Here is a 12127-nt window from a genome sequence, read left to right as displayed (position 1 = left end):
TTAATCATTGAGTCAAGAAAAATGTCTTGAGTCACCCTGAATTTTTTTTCAAATGTGTAAAAAAGTGTTGGCCTCTGGCAAAAACTACTTGTAACATATAATTATTTTTTATCTTTATAATTAAAAGTAAGGTTGTATGTTTCTTCATTAGAAGTTCACTAACCTTATGAGAAATACCGTTTTAAAAGATTAAACAATACTAGTCTATACTTTTTTTTTTTCTAACTGAAAACAAGCATTTACAAGTTATAACAAACACCTTTATATAAGAATTAAGAACACATAAAACAATTTAACTTTCCTAAACTATATTAAAACTTATCAATGCATAGCTAAACTTTTATATCTCTAAACTGTTTCTGTATATAAACTCAAATCATGATAAATTTTAATTTCAGATTTAAAATAAAAACTAAAATTTTATTTCAAAGAATAGTAAAGAAATAGCCCTGGGCTAAAATTAATTTAAATAAGAATTTCAAAATCAATGTACATAAACTTTTTTTTTTGAAAATTATATTTGTAAAAAAACTTTCTGTTTACTATTAATGTTATTTTACTACTCAACTTAAAACATATTTCGTTTACATGTCACACACAAATAAAACTTATTAATTTCTATTCGTAAAACTAGTTTCATTTTTAATTTTCTAAAATATAATAAAAAATGTTTTTAACATATACCTAGCTCATTGTCAAAAAGTGTTTAATTCTACTTGATAAAAATTTAAACAAAAGTGCTTAGTTAATAAAACTTCTTTCTGTTAAATAATTTTTTTTAACTCTTTTAGTTTTTTTTCAGTAAAAACTACATAAAAAATATTTTTATTAAAAAAACCTTAAGCTTATTTAAAAAACAGGAACATTTAAAAAGTTATTTAAAATATTTTGATGCCAAATCCTTCTAAATTAAAAAAAAAATCTCGGCAATTTTCAGATCCCATACATTTTGCATTGGGGTGGTTTTTAGAAAATCGGTTGGTGCTAAGGTGAAAGTTTCTTCAAATCATCTAAAATTTTGAAACATCTTTTTTTTTCAGTTGGAAAATTGAAAGTAGCTGTAATACAAGCACCCTACTGTACAGCTTATGAAAATTTGAGAACTGTACTACAAAAACCTTAGTTCAATTTTTTATGTATTGCGTTATACTTTTGTGGTATACATGTTCCATGGTTGTTAAAGGTTTTTAAAATTTTTTCTAGCTTTTCTGAATTTCTTTCAGATTTTTAAAGAGCAAGTAAGTTTTTTGGTCCATTTTAGGTATATAAACCAAATTTAAGGTAAACAACTCTCTTTAATAGTATTACAACAACGAAAAGATAAAATGAGTTAACTTTAAATGCGCTAAAAAAAAAACTAAAGCATTTAATGATATAAAAAAATGTTTTCACCATGATAAATTTTATGTATTTAATCAAAATTTCATTAATTTACTTGTAAAAACAGCCGAAGTTTCCAAGTTTTTTTCATAACTTCTCAAATTCCAGGTATTTTTGGCAGCCCTGATGTACATACATTTTAAATACTTAATAGATATTCTTTCTTGGGGCACATAAATTTGTTGTTTTCAGATATTGATTATAAAAAATAAACAGTTAATATGGAAACTAAAATATCTTATAGCAGTTTTTAATCACCATATTTCAGCAAATTATTTTTGAGTTTTAGTTGCTTAAGTAGAAAGGGTAACAAAATGTATAAAAAATAATCCTTATTTAAGGTATAGAAGGTTCCAACGTTTTATTTCAAACAAAAATTAACGTTGGCTCATAAATTAAAGCTAAAAGTATAAAATATAAATCAGTTTTTAAAGAATATGAAAAAAGTTATTAGATTTTTATATATAGACGCTTTAGTAAGAAGTTTCCAATACAAATGTATATACAGCATTTTTTTTTTTATAATCAACTTTATTAGAAATTGAAAAAAAACTCTACCTTCTCCTTAAATTTTTAGCTAAAGACCTTAAATTTTCAGAAAGCATTCCTTATATAGTTTAAAGACTTTTGATGTGGGAATTTTAAAAACATTGAAAAATTTAAATCACATATAAAAAAACAAAAAAACTTCCTGTGATGCTAAGATTTAAATATCAGTAAAGGAGTTTCTGTAAAAATTTGAAAAATATTGGTTAAAAATGAAGAAAATTTATTTTTTTTATTAGTCATTTTTTTTGAAAATTTACTTTGTGCCTTCCATTATGAAGTTCACCAAACTTGATCTCTTTTAAATCAAAAAATACTTTTTTCAAGCGGTTAAAAATGTTTTACAGCTCAGATAAAACTCTGCATAATACAGTTAGTAAAAAACAAGGTAAACCCCCTATGCCATTTAATAGATGGTTGCCCCCTTTTTTGAGAAAATAGCAAAACATGTTACATGAAACTAATTTAGAGTTGGCCTTAGAGAAAAAGTTTAAAAAATTCTTGTTATCAAGCTAAAATACCTAAGTGTACTAAAGTAATGATAAAAGGACTTTATAAACTCAGATTTTACAATAAATAGTTTTTGTTAATAAAACTATCCTAAATTCATTTTGAAAACAAAACAAAACATGCTTGAATCACCTTGAGTTTAAAAAAAGTTTAACTTCCTGAATTTCAAACAATAAATAAGTTTTTGTGATAATAACTTACACTTGGCTCTTATTTTAATAAGCTGTCACTAGTGCTCTATCATTAAATATTTTACAATGTTTTTGGTTGAAAAAGGTTTTTACTGAATACACTACAATTATGTAAAATAACTAGATCTTGCACAAAACTTACACCCTGCATGCAACTTTTTCTTTATTTCTGCAATCAATTATTTTTAAAGACTATTATTTTTAAAGACTATCTATAAAATGTTAATAAAAATATTTTAAAGACTTTATAACACTTTCAACTTAAAATATATATTTTTTAATAATAAGAAGTGTAATGAACTTTTATTACCTCCAGTAAAAAAGTAAAGTTTAAAAAATAACTTTTTTCAAAAAAAAAAAAAAAATTGTATGATACAAATTTATATTTTATGTTTATAGATAGGTGCATATTCATTGGTTTATTGAACTATTTAGTTTCATAGTTTATAATTAAAAACAAAATTTAACAAATTTTGATGAACTCTCTGATTTGAACATTACAAGATAAAAAACAGGTGGTTAACACATATACAAAATAAAGTCAAATTACATTAGTTTTTCAATGATTTATTCCAATAATTCATTTTAAAAATTTAACTATTCAAAATATAAATTTAAGCTTTTGTTAACAAAAGATCCTAGCGAAACCAGTTCAATGGATTATATAATAATAACAAATTATACAGTATCCTTCTTTTATTACAATGACAAATGTTTCTGTGTGTTAAACGAGTCAACACACAGAAACATATGTCATTGTAATAAAAGAAGGATACTGTATAATTTGTTATTATTAAAAATTTGTGCTTTTTCTCAAAATATTAGGATTTTTCCTAAAAATATATCAAACTCTATGATGTTTTGTTTAAATTTTCAAACTTTATGATTTTTCAGGACCATGGTTTTATGGCCATTTTAAAACTAGGCTGAGCTTTTTTTTTATCTTTAGTCTTTTTTAAATTTTAACTTTCTTGAGTATGTGGCAATCCTGATTATTTTGCAACCATAACTTAAGGCATTAAAGATTTAGATTCCATAGAAAACTGCAATTTCTTTGGTTAATACTGACAGAAGTATACTTTAAATTTGATGGTGTTTTTTTATAACATTTTTCCCTAAATACTAAAAGATTTTTATTCATTTTTCAAAGGCTCACAGAGATAAACAATAGTGCAGCTTGATAGCTAAATTACTTTTTCCATATCAAGTCTACTAAAAATGTGAGCGTTTTTTTAGATGTTAGTAAAATTTTAGCCAACAAATGTTTAGTATGTTGAGATAATATTATATATATATATATATAAGTTGTATTTGTTACAACTTTTTTATACTAATAATAATACAGACAAAACTGGTGATTAAATTACACAAAGGGTGTTCACTGAAACTCAAGTATGTAATATTTATAAAATAAAACAGAAATCTATTCAACTCGGATAAGGGTATTACCCATTATATCATGAATGTTGTCATTGTTAAAAGTTATTAAAGTTCGTTTGTTTAAGCTTATACAAAAATAATAACTTTTTGTTTGGAAATACTAACCTAGCAAAAAAACAATTTTTTCATAGTTTTTTTATAAATTACATTAACTTTAAATCGAATAATTTGAGAAAGCTTTAATATTTTTTTATTAAAATGAAGTTTAACTCGTTTTATATTAAAGTAATTTATGCTACAAAATTAAGAAAACTATAATATTAGCTACAAATAAAATTTTGGTGTATTTTATTAATTTTTTTTCAATTATTTCTACAAAAAAATCTAATAATTTTTAGTTAAGAGCATTTGTTGTTTGTAATTACATTTTTTATACAGACTAGTGTTATAAAAAAAATAATCTTACTTCTAATTCTAAGTAAGCCTCAAATTAAGTTTTGTATTTATATTTTTTAACGTTTCTTAACTTTGAATAAAAAATAATTTAAATTTTTTTTGTTTACCTTAAAAATTTAAACATATGTTTGTCCAGTCAATTTTATGTTTTTTTTCACAATATTTTTGTACCTTCTTGAGTAAATTAACTGTATTACTCAGTTTTTTAAGTGACAAAAAAAAACACTTAAAAAAGTTTGGTCCATGGGGCATGTACCTAGTCTATGAAAAAACCTTTCGGTTATCTAGTCGTACACTATTTAGATACAGTTTGAGTTTCGTCCAGGAAATTAAACTTAGTGTTTGATTTTTTTAGATAAAATAAACTTTTTGAGATAGTGCTTATTTTTAGGTTTTTATTTTCTAATCTTAGATTAAGGTAATTTTGCAACAGATATATTTCTTTTTCCGAAGTAAATCTATAATGCTTTAAACAGGACATTTATAGGTATCCGTGGTGTGCAACTCAATAACCGTTAGGTTCTTTGTGCGCTAGGTCCTAGAACCAAATATTTTGAGCTTTTTTATCGTTTAATAAACTATAGCAGTGGTCTTCAAGCTAGTCAAATTCTGTGTACACCAAGCTGCAGAAAATAAAAACGGTGCACCCCAAGATCTAATTTTAATGAGCGCCGCTATTGGTGGGACTACGTAAACACTTTTATTAGTGCATTTCTCCTTAAAAGTCATAACTCAGTTTGTATTAAATGCAAACGATTTTACAACTGAAGCTGAAACTTTTTACTTGATCCTCTTTTTAATTGACCTCTTTGTTTGTTTTACCTTATTTTCACAATTATGTTATAGTTATATGGCTTTGTCTTTCTTACTTATTAATTGAACACTTCTCCGCAATTGCTACAAATCCCCAGTTCAGTATTCTTCAAATACTTTATTAAATATTAACTACATACTTAATCTAACTCTATTTATTTTCTTAGTAATCTCAAAATTTCGTGCACCCCTAAATGAGTTTCGTGTACCCTAAAAATTTTGTGCACCCCAAAAAAATTTTGTGTACACTAATGCAATGCTTCTGAAATGGGGTTCCGCGGAACCCAAGGGTTCCGCCACGCCTCTCAGGGGTTCCGCGAAGCCTTTCGAAATTTAAAAAAGAAATTTGAAAGAAAAAAAAACATAGATAATAAAATTTAAAAAAAAAAATGGAACATCTAAAATGGAAAACATATATAATTATATCATTCATTGATCTGCTTAGTGTGTGTCTAGGGGTAGGACTTTTAATGGGTATACATTATTAATAGGTGTCCTGGTTGCGCAAATTTTTGCAAAATTTTTGAATTTCTATTGTTAGTGAAATCATAAAAATACTGGTATTATCACTAAAGCAAACAATGTAGGAGCAATCAAAACTAATTCTGAATGTTTACACAATAAAACTAAATAAAAATCTTTATCAGAAACTTATTTCTGGCATATTATATTGTTTCAAATGCTGTAAAAAGGTTTAAAAAGATGTCTATTAGCTTGATATAAAATTAAATATGTATAAAAGCTTATTTTTTACTTAGAAATTGCTACTATAATTAAAAAAAAATCTGGCCAGGTCTATAAAATTTTAACGGAAGTTGAATTTGAAATAGTTTTTTTAGACTTACATAATAAAAAATGATACTCTAATTTTTTTAAGTTGTGGCCAGGTCTTTAAAATTTTAACAGAAGTTGAGTGTTAAATATTTTTTTAAATTTACATGATAAAAATGTTTAAATGTCTATGTGTTAGCCAGAGAACAATTCCTATGTCTAATGACACCATCCAATTCAGGGTCATGGAGATGGCTAGTGATACAAAGGAGCAACTACTGGCGAAATTAAAAGCCAGTCTAATTTATGCTGTGCAACTAGACGAGTCCACTGACGTAAGCGGCAAAGCCTTGTTACTCGTTTTTCTTAGATGTTGTGGGCAGGAAGGATTCAACGTAGATATATTATTTTGTGGAGAATTACACACAAAAACAACTTCTGTTGAAGTAATGAAATGTGTCAAAAATTATTTCATCAGCAAGGGTTGAAAGTTAAATAAATGTGTCGGCATTTGTACTGACAGTGCAGCGTCTATGACTGGGTCCAAAAATGGTGTAGTGAGGAAAGTGAAGGATAAAGCAGTTAAAGCTAAATGGATACATTGTCTTTACATAGAGAAAATTTGGCAACAAAACATATTCCTTCTTGTTTACAAGAAGTTCTTTCAGCGTCGATTAAAACTGTTAGTTTTATAAAGAAAAGTGACACAAAAGCCAGATGTTTCAAAGACCTATGTGAAAGTTTAGATGCTGACCATCTGCGACTTCTTTATCACAACGAAGTTAGAAGAAGAAGGCTGTCGAAGGGGCGGACACTAGTTCGTCTCGTTGAATTAAAGAACCAGGTGTTCACCTTTCTTAAAGATGATGGCTCAGAATTAGTGAAGTTCTTTGAAGATGATGTTTTTTTTGGCCAGGCTAGCTTATATCACTGATATTTTCAAAGAATTGAACGCTTTGAACTTAAGCGTGCAAGGGAAGCAAAATTCCATTTTTGTCATGACAGACAAGATTGAGGCGTTTAAAAATAGAATTAACTTTTGGAAGAAAAAGGCTAGCAATGGTAATTTTGCGATGTTTCACCGGTTTGATGAGGCCCATGAAAAATGCATAGGATTTAATTTCTCTGACAAAATATACAACCACCTTGATCTTTTGTCTATAAAGTTTCAACATTGTTTTCCTGAAGATGTTCGTATTGGAAATATATGGATTTTGAATCTCTTTATGTGTGATATTGTTTCAGAAGAAGTGAATCTTCCTACAGATACAGAAAATAAATTGCTGCAACTATCTGAAAATAGCAATTTAAAATAGAGTTTCAAAAGGAAGGAGCTTTTAGACTTTTGGATCTGTGCAATTTCAGAATACCCCGACTCAGCAAAACGTGCAGTAAAATTTATTTTACCATCTCCACCACTTATCTTTGCAAGTCCGGCTTTTTGCATGTAACAAACATTAAAACGAAGCAAATGAACTGTATGCTGACTCCAACCTTATCTGCCTGTCTCCGTCTCAGTCTATCCGAAATCCAGCCGCGCATTGACATGCTTGTTGCTAAGAGATAAAATTAAGTTTCGCACTAAATGTTTTTTATTTATTTTTCGTTAGGCATCTTACCCGTTTATTACAGTAATCTTTGAATTCGATTAGGTTCATGTTCATTTCATTATTGTTTGTAGCTCTCATTTTGTTTTTATTATGCAAGGAAAGATTTTTATGACGTTGCGATTAATCTTTTTTTTTTTCGTTTATTTATTATAGAACCATAAAATACCTAATGCCTCTGGCGCACTTTGAGTTTGACTCGACTTGATACTATTACAGTTGGTATGGTTTCTAACAATGATATAGTTTTGCTAAAAAAATCGTTTTTCACTGAAATTCTTTTAATTTTTGCAGGAAATATTATATTAAACATTTTATGTAAAATCAATTTAGGGGTTCCGCGGAAAAGTTGAACTTAAGAAAAAGGTTCCGCCACTAGAAAAAGGTTCAGAAGCACTGCACTAGTGTGCACCAGTGTACACCTTGCCGACCACTGAACTATAGTATAAACGTTTAACAATTAAGAAATTTTGTACAAATTTTCAGCGGCCGACTCGACTTCACGTTAAAGATGCAGATGTTCTAATTAGAAGCTGCAGACAGGGGGATTATTCTTAGGACTTTGAAATTGCCGCCTGTCAGCTGCAAATCTAAAGCGCTTCAAATAGGCTGGTATTTTACTTAGTTTTATTAAAATATTTTTTTTAATAATATATTTAAAGTTTTTTTTTTTTAATTTTTATACATTTTGGTAAGGTAGGTTTAGAGATAAGGGTATCAATTTTGAAAATCCGGTAAACTGGGTCAGGGATAAGGGTATTGATTAAGAACTTGGGTAAATTATAAGGGTATAGATTAAAAATTTAGGGTAAAAATTGTTAAAGATAGAGGTTTAAATCAGGGGCGTATTTTGACTGGTTTCCTGTGAATCCCCTGAAAAAAAAAAAGATTCTTAGTATATCACTAAAAACGTTGTTTATTGACTTTGTTTTGGGTATTTGAACAAACTCTGATTAACGAATGTTGAATTTACAACACTGAAAGATTAAAAATTGCAAAAACTAATAATGCTCGTTTTTGCCCAGCTGAAAAAGATTTAAAATAAAGTTTTAATTGTGACGTCATAATAGGTAAAAGTTTCAAAGTAGCATTTTTTTCTAGAAAACTTTTTACTAAGATGATCTTAGTTCCTAATATAAATTGTTGCTTAGTGTAAATAACTTTTAATTAAGTATTGTTTTTGAACTAGTAAGTACCATTTTACTTAAAAATTGTCCAATATAATCACTAAAGGGTTATTTTACTTAGTTTATGGTATATAATAATGTTGTTTGAAGCTTTTGTGTTATATTGTTATATAATAATGTTGTGTTTGTACTTTAACATTTATATTATTTGTTTACGTGTCAACCAACTGGGTTTAATTCTTAAAAATATCAATTCAGAGAGTTTCCAAAATCATCTTTAGACAACTACACCACCTGGCAGTTTATTCTTTATCATTTAATGGTATTTTAATACTTTTATTTAAGTTGTTTTATTTTTGTATATCTGTTCGCCACAAAGTTGATTCTTGATTTTTTGAAGTTTTTAACTCAAAGAGATTTCAAACCATCATTAGAATCCCTGCACCATCAGGCAAACATTTAAATAAAGTTTAAAGATGTTTTAATTTAATTGTATAAGTCTAACTCAGGGGTCGGCAAACTGCGGCCCGCGGGCCAATTGCGGCCCGCGAAGGGTAAATCTGCGGCCCGCGAGCACGTTATTTTTTTGAATGGAATGCGGCCCGCGAAAGAAAATTTTGTGGCCCGCGAGCATGTAAATGTGGCCCGCTGAGCAAAAATATGTTTCAAGTTAAATTTTTTTCGGTAACTCGATTTAATTTGATTAGCTTAGTTTTAAGTCTCTGTATAACATTTAAAAATAATTAGAAGAAATTACTGCTTTAGTTTAAAAATGTGAAAAAGACAAATTAGCATTCTAAGAGGATATTTTTCTGAGTTTCATAATAACTTCTTTTTTACAACAGCAAGTAATTATCTGAAAAAAGAGTGTAAAGAGTGCTTGAACTTAATAAGTTAGTTATATAATATATATTTATTAAATAAACTAAATGCAAGTGTTTTCCATTTTGTACAAAAGTAATTCACAGTAATTAACTAAAGTGTCATTTCTTTATAGCTTAGATATTCTTTTTCACTGTTTTTTATACCTAATTTTCTTTTGTAGATTTTTTAATTTGTAAATGTTATATTTTAGTGTAAAAACATTTAAAATAACATAGTAATAAGAAATAGGTTTTTTTAATTTTTGTTTTACACATTTTAATTTTTTAGAAGTTTTATTTGCACTTAAATTAATTTATATGCACACCAACTTAAAAAGATGCTCATATTTTAAACCACTTTTTATTTAATACTTTAGTTAGTTTAAGTTTAGTTTATGCATAATTATCTAACATTGTTGTTTCTACATGTATCATTTAAATGTGTACAGACACATTTAAAACAGTATATATGATATAAATTAATATAGTTTTTGTTAGGTATACATTTTCATTTTTCAAACATTGTTTTTGTAAAACTAAGTTAACTTTTATGCCTTGCATATCAATACACACATTTGCTGATTTTTGGAGCTACCTAATTAATATAAACTAGACTTAGGGATGGTAAATTTATTAAGTTTGTACACTGTTAATCAAAATAGTTCAAATTCAAGCAAATAAATAACTAAACATTGACACACACTCAGACTATCACTATTTGAAGACTTCAAATCTCAGGCCAACTAAGTCATTTTATAAGTTTTTGGCTAGAATTGTTTTTTGTTTACAAAAATATAAGAAATGTTTTTGTTGACTGACTCATGCTGGCTTTTTTGCTTGAAAGATAGGCAAATTAAACTTATGATGTATGTTTTGCTCAATCCACAGTGTTAGTTTGAGTTATAATATATGTTTAATTTTAAGTCTTGCAGCTGATATAATTCAATATATTATTTATATTATTGTGTTCATTTATGTGTGAACAATCAGTGTTGCCAAAAAAACTTGAATCCCGGAAAAGCTTTGAACTTGAAAAATTATGCTTAAAAGTTCTGGAAAAAAACTTGAACTTGAGAATTTTTGAATAAACCTGGAATTTCAAACAATTTTTCAATGTAAAGTAATGAAATTTCGATTTGACACAAAAAATTTAGCAAATAAACATTTCTTTATTAAAAAATATACTAAAGTAGCTTAACAATGTTTTTTAATATTGATTTAATTTTTAAGACACATTTTAAACTTTAATTAAACTTTATACTAAAATCAAAAGAAGGTATTGTACTTCTAAAACCTTTGTATTGGTGCTTTACTTGTAAAATTTCACCGATTGTTGTGCTTCGTGTTGGAACTAAACCAAGAAATTTTACTAAAATGTCAAAGTTAGTTAAAACATCTCTAATAAAAATTCTCAGATGAGCAATAGTTTTTCTATCATTGTTCTCTTGTTAACATATTGATTAAAGTCTTAATTTGATTTATGCGACTTTATAACCTTAAAGCATTTCCTAAATACGACCTTTTGTTGTCATTGATGAAATAAACAAAAGTTTTTCATTACTACCAACATAAATTCTTTAAAAAAGTTTTTAATTATAAACGGTTTCCCATTTTAAATAATAAATTTTGCTACTTTATAACTTGCCTTAACATTTTTTTTTCTGATAATTCTGTAGTTACTGAAGATAATCATGTGCTTTGTTGTAACTGATTTTGGTGAATTGTTTTTTCATCGTTTCTCGCAATAACTCCTAATTAACGTTTTTTTTTTATTTTTGTAGCTCGTCTTATATTTTACAATTAATATTTTTAAATGCAATATTCTTATTGCAGATAAAAAATTGCTATAATGCTTAATAAAAAACAAGTTTTTCTATTTCGCTAATAACTCAATAAAGTTTTATACTTATGTTAAAATTGTTTAAGAAACTTAATTGTCCATTCCAGCTGACTTATAAATTTTTTTGGCATGTAATTTATTTACTGTTAATAACTTTTGTTATTTATTTATGCTGTGAACTTTGTTTTAACTAGGTTGCTGCACAAACAGGCTATTTTAAAAGCTTAAAAACTTAGGTTTGTGCGAAACTTTTATTTCAAACACTTTAAAGAAATCTTTTAATTTCCAGAATAGTTTTTATGATTGTAGTGTAGTTTACTAATTGTAGTTTTTTCTTGTTTTCTTACACTTTTTTTACTTTTTGATGATGATGATATTTTACTAGGGCTTAATAAACAACGATTTATTAGGTTTTTCAACTTTTAATAAACTTAGGCTGGTTTGATACAACTCAGACATTTTTGCTTTTTAAGTGGCAACTATGTAAAAGACTAGTTACTAATAAGATATTTTATTTAAGTATTCGAGAATTAACTATGTTAAAGAATTTGTTCTAGCTTTCTGGAATACAAACAGGTATTAATTTTATTAAGTTAACTAATTACTAAATTTTTTAATGAATGTAAACTATTTAACACACAAA

This window comes from Thalia democratica, chromosome 8 (assembly GCF_965202585.1).
Source record: "Thalia democratica chromosome 8, ktThaDemo2.hap1.1, whole genome shotgun sequence".
NCBI classification, from domain to species: domain Eukaryota; kingdom Metazoa; phylum Chordata; class Thaliacea; order Salpida; family Salpidae; genus Thalia; species Thalia democratica.
This window is presented reverse-complemented; position numbering follows the sequence as displayed.